Genomic DNA, 13,349 nt, shown 5'->3' with positions numbered 1-13,349 from the left:
GGAATGGCTTTAAACTAAATGGGGGTAGATTGAGACTAGATCTAAGGAAGACATTTTTTACACTGAGGGTGGTGAAGCCCTGTCACAGGTTGCCCAGAGAGGTGGTGGATGCCCCATCCCTGGAAACATTCCAGGTCAGGTTGGAGGGGGCTCTGAGCAACCTGATCTAGTTGAAGATGTCCCTGCCGACGGCAGGGAGGTTGGACTAGATGACCTTTAAATGTCCCTTCCAAGCCAAACTAATCTATGATTCTATGGTTCTAGATGGGCTTTTCCCATGTGGGAATCAAAAACTGAGCTGGTCTTCTGTGGGGTATCTTACAAGAGACAGTCAAACACTAACGCAAAAGATTTTTGAAGGGCTTTAGTCAATCTGTATACATAATAGTGGAAGAGGAAAGTCTAAAGCAGGGAGAGTTAGAAGAAAGCTAGGAGTCAGGGGCTTTAGAATACAGCAGGAACACGGTATATCCAAGTGTGTAGGAATAAGAAGGATAAAGTAAAGTTCTGTTGCAGAAATAAAGTTGCTTCTTTTTCTCACTTGCTTCAAAACATTCTTCTAGTTAATGGAAAACACTTCTAAAAACCTCTAGTGGCAACACTCTGTCTACCCAAAAAGCAACTACTCATTGGTACATTCCTAACTTGCAAAATAAAAAAAAAAAAGAGAACTTTCACAATGGCACTAGTACTGCTTACCCCATAAAGGGAAGGAGAGTTTTACCCTCTGGGCATCACTAATAAGGAGACTGTGCAGATCTTGGGCTAAAAAGTGCAACCAGAGCCTCAGCCTGTTTGCCACAGTTCCTTAACTGAGACAGAGGTCAGACTCTAGGCTCTGCACCATTTGTCTTTATTAGTTCTGTGGAAGTCAGGTCATCAGACATCCCTGGATTGGCTTCTGCATACCTTGTTTGTTTCAGACAGCCAATTACATCTATCCAGGTAGTTATGCTATAAAAGGACCATGGTGGCCCAGTTCCTAGTTTGAGCTCTCTCTAAGCAGCTTCTTCCTTTCTTAATCCCTAGGTAAGGGACATTTTTTTCCAAGAGGCTTATAAGAGCCTGTATTTTACATCATCTTAATCCCTGAAACGGGACTACTTTCTGAACTAAAATTACTTGAAAAACATCTCATGGTTTTCCCAGGGCAGGGGTCTAACATGGTACAGACTAAAGAAAGTGAACACACTGCTCAGGCCTTGATCTCCCACTTATGTGCATACTTAATTTCACTTGAAAAATATTGCCATTGATTTAGGACTCGTCACAAGCAGAATATGCAGTGCATATGTATCTGTAAAACTGGGGTTCATACACTATCACACATACCCAAACATTTGATATTACTATTGGGGAAATACTGAAGTAAAGACCTGGAGATTTGAATATAAAACCAGAAAGAAATCATGATAATTTATAGCGTGGGAGCCATTTCTAGGCTCAAGAAGAATCACAAAGTAATGGTTTTCTGGCTATCAGAAAACTCTTAATTGACACACAGGCTTTATGCTTTGCCAGGTCACCTCTTCAACAACATTGGCTAATGCAAAACATTTTGAAATTTCTCATTCCCTACATTACTCCAATCTAAACATATCAGCGATTAACTTTATATCTGCATTCCAAATGGCATAGTCCTCCAAATTTTTAGTTAAGCTTTCTCTTTGCAAAGGAACTCTTATTTGCTTTTATTGCAATGTGACATTACTTTTGGTTTAGAACTGAATGCTATTTAAGTATTTAAAAATTAACCTGCTGTTTGGAACAAGAGGACTAAAAGTTTTGGAATCTCTCAGTCCCTTTGTCTGATTCCAGTAAACAACATAGACCATAACACTTCAAAAAATTCTATTCATTTCATCAGCTTGAAACAGCTGTCAGTTTCCTACCAAAAACTTCATTGAAATGTATGCACTTAATAAAACTTGCATAATGAGAACAATTAAAATTCTGCTATTATGTCAGAGTTCTGAGCAGGCAGCCATGCCTTCTTTTTGCCTCTGCAGGAATAACACGATTCATGACTTCAACGCCCACTTTTCACTGCAAAGAGCAAGCTGTTTAATGCTGTTGACCACACCAGGTTTCCCCCTGCCATCCAAACTGCATTACTGGCCAACATATATAAACAAAGCAGCACGTCATGCCTCCTGCTCATTCAAAATAAGGAATATGAGACATGAAGTCTTCTTCCCTACTTGAACTGAGTACCAGAACCAAAGTAAAAAAGAGTCTTTTTTTTCCTATATGTACATTTCTTGCAAATGAGCTCCTAATGCCAGGAAGATGCATTCATATATAAATGTGACACATAAAGGAGCACATCCTTGATCAAGTAACATTTGACGTGAACAAGCATGAATCTACTGAATATAGATTAACATAAGTATACTAACAACATAACTAAGCTAAAATAAACTAAAATATAGGCTTGTTTCTGTAATGATACTTCCATCTGTACTAGCAACAAAAAGTATGAGGAATAAATTAATGAATTTTGTTACATTGCTTGAAACTTCTGGATTCTTTCACAGCCAGTTGTTGCACTTCACTAAATTGCCAGTGAGGTTCATTGGGAAACTGGGTTTAATACCACTGCTTCAGCATCCACCAGAAGAGAGGTCAAATCACCAGGAATAAGGTGATAAATCACCTACTATAAGGAATCTCAGTCCTTATAGTAGTCACCACTACACCAATAGTCCTTACTATCAAGTTCTTAATATTCACCAACATTTCCAAGAAAATATACTCTCCTGACCATCTTTCATTTTAGAACACTAACCTCTGTGAAATGCGGTGACAAAGCAGTGAAGAAATAGTAACAGCAAGCTTTTCAGCCTTCTTTGAGCAGAATGGTTACTAATCCTGAATCATTTTTAGCTACTTTGAGGTAAGTGGTTTCATTTCTAGCTAGAGAGAACTATAGAAATGAAACAGGAAGGTCAAAATCAACGTGTGAATCACTACAGCCAAGTCCAAATTAAAAAAAGGAGGATTCCATTCTTCTTGGCGGTTATCAGTGGAAAGGGTTGTTCATTCCAGCTGTGCCTCCTTGAGTGTTGAAAAGAAATGATGATTTCTGGTGAGCAGCACAGTTTATCCGTCTGAGGGCTTCCTGCCTAACAGCATCGGATCACAGAAATGTTTCTGAAACGAACCTCTGCAGGTCTCAAAATCCCACTCAGTGGGATTGCCAGTACTAGACAAACAATTGCCAGTACAAGATCAGGACTGTCACAGCTTTGTCTAGCCAAGTCTTGAAAACCTCCAAGAATGGAGACTCTATCAGCTCTCTGGGTGACCTGTTCTTGTGCTTCTCTACCCTTCTGGTGAGGGTCCAACCTCTCAAACTGCACTTTGTGCTGTGGTCTCATATTATATCATCTGCCACTACTGCAAAGAGTTAAGCTCCATAACTTTTGCATCTGCCATTCAAGTATTTGTAGGATGCTGCCAGACTATCCCTTAGCTTCTATGGAATTAGCTATCCCTTAGCTTCCATTCATATAGAATTCTATGATTCTATAGCTTCTTCTTTGCCATGCTGAATGAGCCCAGCTTCCCAACTCCTCTGCAAAGGCCATCTGTTCAAAATCCCTGACCATTGAAGGCATCCTCCATTGGACTCTCCCCATTTTTCAACATCCACTTGAAAAGGGGACTTAAAACAGGTTGCAGCATTCCAGATGTGGTCTCAACAGAGCCATGGAGAAGGTTATAATAAATTCCTCCAATCTGCTGGACACACCTTCCTAATGTATACAGTAGCCCACTATGCACTTTTCCTCGTTCGTAATGGCAGTGCACTTTTGGCTCATATTCAAACAGCTTTGCAGAAAAGCCCTTGGTGTCCTTGTGGAAAAGAAACTGAAAATGAGTCAGTAGTGTGCACATGCAGCAATGAAAGTCAACCAGCTTTTGAGCTGTATTTAAAGAGTTTAGCCAACAGTCAAGGGAAGCGACTCTTCCCTCTTTCCAGCTCTTGTGAGACCACATGTTCTGTATCCATTTTTGGGCTCACTCCAGTACAAGAAAGATCTTGGCCTCTAGGCTCACTCCAATATGAGAGTCACCAAGGTAGTCACGGGGCTGAAGCACATGTTCAAGAAGAGACTGAGGGAGTTGGGTTTGGACAGTATGGAGAAAGAAGGCTGTGGGAGATATTATCGCTACCTACAACAATGTACTGGGAGGGTGTAAAGAGGACAGAGATACTCTTCTCAGAGGTGCAGAAAGGACAATAGGCAACAAACACAAGTTGGAACACAGAAAATTCCAACTCAATATAAGGAAAAACTCCCAAGATGAGGGTAGATAAGCACTATATCTGGTTGAGGTTGTGGAGTCTCCATCCTTGGAGATATTCAAAACACAACTGGACAAGGCTCTGAGCAACCTGATCTAATGGCAGAAGGTAACAGAGTTACAGTTACAGAGCCTGTAACTCTGTTTGCCCTCCCCTATATTCCCAAGATCCTATGCAGCAAGGCTGCTACTCACCCAGCCTGTTCCCTGTCTCCCAGGTGCAGATATCTACTCTCTTTGTTGAAATTCATGCTGACCCAATGCTCGAGTTTCTCAAGGTCACTCTGGATAGAAACTGTGTCCTTTGCTGTATCAGCAGGTCCTCCCTAACTTAGTGTCACCTGCAAATTTGCTGGACAGTGCTTTCTGTTTTATTATACAGGCTACTGATAAAAATACTGAAAAAATCAGCTCCATTATCAGCCCCGGAGTATTTTGCTTGTTACTGGCTGCCAGCTGGGCACAGAGCCATTAAGTACTATACTTTGGGCCTGGCAGCCCAGCCAATTTTCAACTCACCCAATGGTCTGATCATCCAGCGCATACATTCTTGGCTTCCAGATGAGAGTTCCAGGGTCAGAAATCTTACTAAAGGCACATCCACCTCCCTCCCCTCATTCCCATAACCAGTCATTTCACTACGAAGGCAATCAGGATGACTGTTTCTAATTACCTCCTTGTCCTGTTTGAGTTTAGAAATGGGTTCCAAGAGAAGACCATGCATGTTGGTCTTCACAGGGACTGAGGTGAGCCAGCAGCTGACAGTGTTCCAGATCCTCTTTTTTGCCATTCTTGAATATGACTGTAATGTTCACTTTTTCCGTTCATCACCATTTTTCACAGACAATACACAGGAGCCTTATAATCACAGCAGCCAACAAGGCAACTACAGCAGCCAACTTTTTCAGCACCTTTAGGTCAGTCCCAGGGATATGAATATGTCCAGATGAAGTAGTTTCTAACTTGTTCACACCATGCTGGCTACTTCCCAAACTGTTTTGATACTTGCAGGGGTTAGGGAGAAGGTTCTGCCTTCGATTAACAAGGTAAAAAAGACCCCAAGTACTTCAGCCTTTTCCACATAATCCATACTGTGTTGTCTCTTACACACCAGCAGCCCCACATCTTCCCTTTACAACTTGTCCTTGTTGTTCAATTTAATGAAGCTATTTTTAGCTTTACCTGGGTTTTGACTTTCTTGATTTTGTCCCTAAATACCTTAGTGATCCTTTTGTATTTTTCCTTTGTTGCCTGTGTTTGTTTCCACTTCAAATATGTCCACTGATTGTATTTTAGTTCATCAAGAAGCTCCCTTTCAGTCAAGCTGGCCTTGTGCTGAAACTTCTAGTTTTCCCACACAAAAGGATGGCTTGTTCCTGATCCCTCAGTGAGTTCACTTTGAAGGAGTCATCCAGCTCTGTTCTAACCAAGTCTGTTCTCTGAAAGTCTAGAGCCCTAGCTCTGCAGTTTTATTTCCAGCTTTCCTCCAGATCCTGAACTTCATTGCCTTGCACTCCCTGCAGCCTAAGATGCCACCAGTGACTGCATTTTTCATCAGTCCTTCTCAGTCTGTGAGCAGTAAGTCCTACAGAGCGATACCCCTGGCCAGCCTCTCTAACGTTTGCATTGGAAATGTGTCACCCACACAGTCTAACCTTGGGTTGTTTGCATGAAGCCACATTGCCTTCACAGCAGTTGCCTGTGGCCAGTTGAGGCCACCCATAATGATAGGTGCCAGCAGGTGGGAGATTTTCAGTAGTTTCTGAAGTTTACAGACTTTTCAGTAGCCTCTTCCTCTGTTTCCCATCAGTCAGGAAGTCTGTAGCAGACTCCCAAGATGTCTCCAGTGTTACTTCCCCCTCTGAAGTTGATGCAGAAGATCCCAACAGGAGTGTCTCTAGTTTTGCCTTACAGAGCTCTGTGAAGTCAAGGAGATCCTTAATACAAAAGATGACCCACTCCTTATCTTCCCTGCATATCACTCCTCAATGGCCTGTTTGCTCCATGGACTCCCTTCCCAGCATATTCTCTGTCCCACATGAACAGCCCCTAATGGAGGCTGGCCTCACTTTTTGTCTCCACAACTCTTGATTTCCTGGTTCGTCAGGGGGGCTCACTAGAGGCACCGATGCATCAAGGGCAGTGAATCATGTCAGATATTGCTCACTTCTCTGCTCGTTGGCAGCGCTACCCATTGGATTGACTCAGATGTTCTGGTGAGACATAAATAAATTGCTTGGCGCTTTTTTCTGAGTCTCTTAACACTCTATCCCATTGCTTGTAATATCCTAGCATTTTAGCAGTATTCACTCTAGTGATACATCAGGCAGTATGGACTAAGGAGAACACTAAAAATATCCTTGGGTAAATCAGTCCCTAAAAGAGAGTCCATACAAGAAACAGAACTGGAAGAACTGATTTGGACAAAATACACACATTTCAATGAAGGCATATAAAAGTTGTAATCAGTGAATAGCTTATGCACAATTATTCTTAGGAGCAAAAAGGATTTTTGAAGTGTACTAAAACATCTGATATTTGCATATAGTTGCATACTGATCTAAGTTGCAGAGGCACATTAAGGCATTCAGCTTGGAATCTTAAATGTAGATTGGTATTCTTCACCCTTGAATTCGTAACATGGCTTCAGGACTTGCATTCTTTGTGCTACAGTTTTAAGACTCATGCAAGGAACAGCTGAAGTGCCATGCCACGATCTTAAGTCCTTGTTCTATTAAATTCTACTAGTTTACGCTGGAGTAAAATTCACTTTATTTACATCTTTTCTTTGTTCTAGCTGCTGTAGCTCTTTCAGCTGCCAGATTCTTTGCATTTGCATTAAACATTATTCATAATAATACTAAGCATTTGTATGAGCATCCATGTATTGAGTATCTTATAGACAGTAACTAGTTTTATTTGCAGCAACTAATGTAGTGTTGCTTTCTGTTTGGTTTAAAATATTTATCTTTTCCTCCTGTGATTATATTATCCATTACAACTGCTGAGAAAACAAGCTCTACAGTAAAAAATATAAGTCATATTAAAATGTACTGGTTTCCTAAACATAATGTATGACATTTGGACTTCATTTTCTTCCAGACACATTAAGTTTTTATGACTTCATTTTTGAAAGATCGTCCTGTGCTCCATCATTCATATTTGTTTCTGGTCTGGCACATTATCCATTTACCAATAAATTTGTTATAAGATGGAGTTTGGAATCCTTGTATTTTGTGATTTTTTAAATTCTTTTCTGAGTTCACCCAGAAATTCACATTAATGTCTCAGTCAAACATAAGCAATTATCTGGAAGTCAACCAAACGATAAATGCTCAAGTGTAAGCAGAGTGCAATATTTAATTCTTATTTGGTGCTCAAAAAGAGTATAGTAGCAGGAGAGCTGTATCGAGATGTCCATTTTTCTTTTATTTCATTCCATGTTTGAGAAACAGTATTATGACTTCAACAAAAAAAATTATTATATTCATCAGCCATTCTTTTTAGTAACAAAAATTAGGTGCCGTTCAATCCTATACAAAATATCTTTAGATTTACATAAAGTCACTATTTTATGCACAAAGACATTTGCAGAAAACTAAATGATAGTTTCCATCATATGAAAAAAACACCTTTTATCTTCTCATAAAATATAAGGCATTCTGCTTTTTAAGAGGTGGCTGAAGGCAACTTCTATTAGAAGCATTGGCATTTACCACCCCTATGAACCTCATCACACAGCTGTAACCCTCAGTATGCTTTGATACTCTTGACCACGTGTGGTTTATAGTTAGCCTCCAGCTTCTAGAGTTAAGGTTGCTGTCAGAACAAATAGTGTCAGAAAGCTTTGTTCTTAAAGGCCAAAAACAGTCTTTGTGTGAGCTGATTCTAAAGAGAGTCCTGCTCCTTCATTTGCTACCAGCATTCCTTGTGACTCTGGGCAAGTCACGTTCCTCACTTGTATTTTCTGGATAATAATGTTCTTTTGTCTGCCTACTTCCAGTGCATCCTCTATATGGCAGAGACCATCTCTTCCATGGTGTAAGAATGCACCCAGTGCATAAAACAGAGCTTGCTGATCCCCAGTCAGGCAGGAATTTGACAGAACAAATACAACTCTTTTTTCTTTCAGACCCATGTCAAATACAAGGTCCAAATTGTAAAACCTCAAAAAACTGTATCAATGGGTAAATTTAAGCCATATCAAATTAGATATTTTCCAGCTCCTGACCCTGAACCTTTTCTTAAAACTTGAACTCTACAAACCAAATTATTTTTAGCTTCAAAACCCTTGGCTAATTTATTTTCATTTAGTTTCAGTTTTGTATGCCTTTGTGCTTCCGGTTTCTGGCAATGTCTATGAGTAAGAATGCCAAAGTCCTCTATTCAAATTGTGTGCTTCGCCAAACGAAAAGGGGGAAACACTCAAAATCATGCAAGGCAGTCTTTTCTCATGAGTCTTCTGTTCTCATGAACTTTGTAGGCCAATTTTGGAAATGCAAAAGCTCATAATTTAAGAGTCATCAGATAAGGAACGAAACTTCTGGGATTCACCCATTTGTCACTAATTCCTCTTCCTTCTGGCAACAAAGCAAGACTGCTGAAGGGAGGAAAAAACAACAGAGAAGGGAGAAAAGTTCAGAAATTTTAAAAAATGGAATGAGAAGATCCTTAAACAGACTCAAAAGAAAGTCCTGGAGAAAAAAAAATAAAAGATGCCAAGAGGATGGAGGGAGCTGCCTTCAGAAGGTGAATTACAGAGAGGTAAAAGGACATGAATGACTAAGATGGGCATCTAAGTGGATAGACATCTGTGCTTTGCCTTAAAAGCCGAAACAGCTACCTTAGACAAAACACCTCAGTTCAGACAGCTAAAGCTGAGGTGAATGTTACCTAAAATATTTACTGTTTTATCACCTTCTTTATTCTTTTTTATACATCAGTAACTATTCTGTTCAGCAATATTGGTAGTATTTAAGGATCCTAATTTTTATACACAGGTATTTGATGGAGTATTTATAATAGGCCTCTATAATTGTGATACACACCCTTCAAAACTCTTGATTGTGATAAAAGCCACTATTGCAACTTGTAGATAAACACTGTATATTCGAGTACTGTACTACAACGTGGGAACTTAACATAGTTGCATACAAATCCTGTGTGGGAAAAAGGAAAAAAAAAATTCAGGTTAGTCCACTTACACATCTGTACATCTATCTACCCATGCACTGCAGTGTTCTGTGAACTCGCACCATGTCTTCTGCACTTCTCCAGTTATTTAAAGTCTCTTGATATAAAGAGCCTTATAAATTCCCATTGTCTTGGAACTTGGAATTACAGACACTTTAATCATATGGTTCTCATGTCATCTGATCAAATGATCCTAATCTTCTGAATTTTCACAGCATTGCACGACTTTTATCCACATGACTTTCATCACATTTGGTAGATGTCAGGAGGCTAAAACCTCACACATCACTTTGAAAATGTACTCCTTTAAAGTGCTATTGTTAATCATGTTCATGGGTGCCTGCTGGGATTCCTTGCAGTGCTTTCTTAGGCTCACAGCTGGTTTTGATTTCTGTGGATGATGCAAAACTCTGGTCTTCTCACCCATCAGACAATAACCTTACTTTTTTGCTGAAGTCACAAGTCTGCAAAATCTGTAGTTTTTCACTAAAGAAACCCTTTTTATGACTAACCTGATATTATTTTAGTTAGTGTTTGGCAGAAATCCATTTCATTTTTATTATTCAGTTCTAAAAACAACAGAACAATAGCGATTAATGAAAGAAACTTCTTAATAGCAATCTAATATTTACACTAAATACGCATCTGTATGATATATATAGATGCCTATATAGAGACATACCTGTAAATGCTGTATATGGAAATAAGTATAAGCAGGCAGAGGTATCAAATATATATATATTACTAAGATCTGATGAAAATTAAGTCTGATCTCTTAGATTTGACTCGAGGCAACTCACAAAATGTGTCTGCCCGGTTCTCAACATTGGTTGTGGTCTTTAACATTTACAGTAGTACACTACATAGTAGTGCACGAATGGCTCAGACAATCACAGCCCAGAGTGCCCCACAATTATTGGGCAAAAAGTAAATGGCACTGCTGGCCTCATATGTCACCTTGTCTAGAAGCAGCCACTTCCAGCCTGAGACTTTCTCTCCCCTTCTTTCTTAAAAGACTGACCTCTTTTCCAAAAAACAAGACAAGCTCCAGCCTACCATTGCACAGTGGCCACAAAGTAGCTCTTAACATTAGCTAGCAAGTTCTCCTCTCAGCATTATCATAGTTGCTCTTTAACAAAGAGCAACAGCAAGTATTTTTCCAAGAGACTCATTTATGGGCTTCTCTTATACCAGTCCACCTTTCTTTCCTTTATGCAGTATTCATATAGGAAACAGCCTCCCAAAAGTGCTGGGAGGAGCCCAGGAGTGCTGCCCTCACATGTAGAGCTCCACACGTTCAGCTCTTTTCTCCTGTTCCTTAGCAACAACTTTCAAATGAGGGAAGAGAACATTACAACTATCAGTTAACATCTGAAACATTTCCCCTCCATTGTAAACAGCCTTCTGTCTGCTGTAAAAGAGAACAGTGCACTGTTTGCTGGCATTCACAGAAATGGTCCTTTATTAGAGGTACCTGATCCGTGTTGCAGAAATACAGGATGCTGGATGAGATCCAGTGTCCTGGATCCAGTAATTCTAACAGGGGGGTTATCTTGTTGCACCAATGTAATACAATTCACAATAAGAAAAATCTTATCACCAGCCACCTTTTTTTTCAGCCTGCCATAAACTTGTGCAGTTTAAGGAAAGTATTTTCACTTCTGAGTTCCTGGAGACAGATTCACCATCTCAGATGCCAGGAATTTAACTGACAGCACACGAGGTGCTGGGGTGGTCAGTGGGAGTGACAGGCCTTGCCCCGCTCTGGTCCTCCAGCCAACCTCTCATGTGCCTGGTGAGGCATCCCTAGGGAAAAGTTTCCACTAAACATATACTTTTTCAGTGAAATGTAGTTAGGAAAGTTTATTCCTTTCCTTAAATACTTCAGCTTTATGCCTAATGCTCAGTGGGACGTATCCAGGCCTTGCTGACTCTGAAAGGCTCACGAGCCAGCCACTACTTTGAGGTGTGCCTGTCTGCATTTACAGGGAAGGTGCCAAAAATAGCAAAGGTTTAGATCTCTACAGCCAAGATTTCTGAAAACACAGACCAAAAAGCAGTAATTTTTTACATCAGAATGAGTCAACTCCAACAGATGAGACAGATTAAAATAAAAGATTAGAAAACAAAACTGCCCTTTGGCATGCAGGTCCTTTTCACCAGTCTTCTCTCAGGCCAACAGCTTTCTCCTGGTACCCTGGGTTGCAACAAACACTGGGCAGCCTGCATAGAGTCCACTGGGAAGGTCTTCTTCCCATCACCTCCAAGACACATGTATTTGTTCCCTAAGCCTCTCAGAAAACTTTCAGTGTCTAAACGCTGCAGGCTCCTGCCTGCTGGCTCCCTCACGCTCTCACACTGAACGTCCCATCTTCTACTCCAGATGTGCATGCTTGTCCTGGTTTCAGCTGGGATAGAGTTAACTTTCTTCCTAGTAGCTGGTACAGTGCTGTGTTTTGGATTTAGGGTGAGAACAATGTTGATAACACACCGATGTTTTAGTTGTTGCTAGGTAATGCTTACACTAGCCAAGGACTTTTCAGCTTCTCATGCCCTGCTAGCGAGAAGCTGGGAGGGGGCACAGCCAGGACAGCTGACCCAAACTGGCCAAAGGGATATTCCATACCATATGATGTCATGCTCAGGATATAAACTGGGGGGAGTTAGCTGGGGGAGGGGTGACCGCTGCTCGGGAACTGGCTGGGCATCGGTCGGCGGGTGGTGAGCAATTGCATTGTCCCTCACTTATTTTGTATATTCTTTTATCATTATTAGTAGTATTATTATTTTCCCTTCCTTTTCTGTCCTATTAAACTGTCTTTATCTCAACCCACAAATTTTACTTTTTTTTTTTCTGATTCTCTCCCCCATCCCACTCGGGGGGGGGTGAGCAAATGGCTGTGTGGTGTTTAGCTGCCTGCCAGGTCAAACCACAACAATGCCTAGATAGTCCAAGAGAAATCTCCTTCTCCCAGGAGCTTCATCTGACCCAGAGAGCAGCATCCAGGACAAAGCAAGCAGGGTTCTCCTTCCTGCTGCCCAGCCACTCTTTCTAGCAGAAGACAACATGCAGCGCATCTACAGCAAGCAGTAAGCACATCGAGTGAATGTGCTATCACCACCACTGTTACATTGCCTCTATGAAAGGCCACAATCATTTTCATATCAAAGGAATGCTTCTTATGAACAAGGCAACTATTTCAACTTCCAGAGAGTCTGCAGTATTGCTTAGTACCTGGATGTTTCATTTCAGTTTGATTTCTTCATTTGTCACCTTCAACATGAATTCAAAACTCACTTGCATTGGAGCTTCCCAGCTGTAGCAAAGGCAGAGGTCTCAATATCACCAGCTGGAACTGAGGATCATCTTTTCTCTCTCTTTGCCATCCATGGGTTATTGCTAACAAGGGTTTAGCAGGACTGAAAGCCCCTTTTTAAAAAAAAAAAAAAAAAAAAGAGAGAGGTGTTAAGTTTTCTATTTCCTTCTTTATCTTCTTTGCTGACAGGTGTTTCAGCGTTTGATTATTGCCAGAGGAAATGGATGATTTGGCTCAACTAGATTATTCCATGTAGAAAAAGATGGTTAGGTACCTATTGCATATCAATATCCTATTTTGTTTTTTTTCAGAGGATCAAGGCTTGATTTGATTTTTTTCCTAGACTTTTTGACTCCAAGCATAACCAGACTGTCAAATGCAGTTTATACATTCAAGGCTTCCAATCAAAAGGGCTAAATCTTCTGGTTTTCCGTAACTGAAATCTTAGATTAATTTCATAGTGGTAAACTTCGATAACATAGGTAAAAAATTTAATGCAGGGTCTTATGCAGGCCCCTGTGGGATCCA

This window comes from Pygoscelis adeliae, unplaced genomic scaffold, assembly GCF_000699105.1.
Source record: "Pygoscelis adeliae isolate BGI_AS28 unplaced genomic scaffold, ASM69910v1 Scaffold57, whole genome shotgun sequence".
In the NCBI taxonomy this organism is placed as follows: Eukaryota; Metazoa; Chordata; class Aves; order Sphenisciformes; family Spheniscidae; genus Pygoscelis; species Pygoscelis adeliae.
This window is presented reverse-complemented; position numbering follows the sequence as displayed.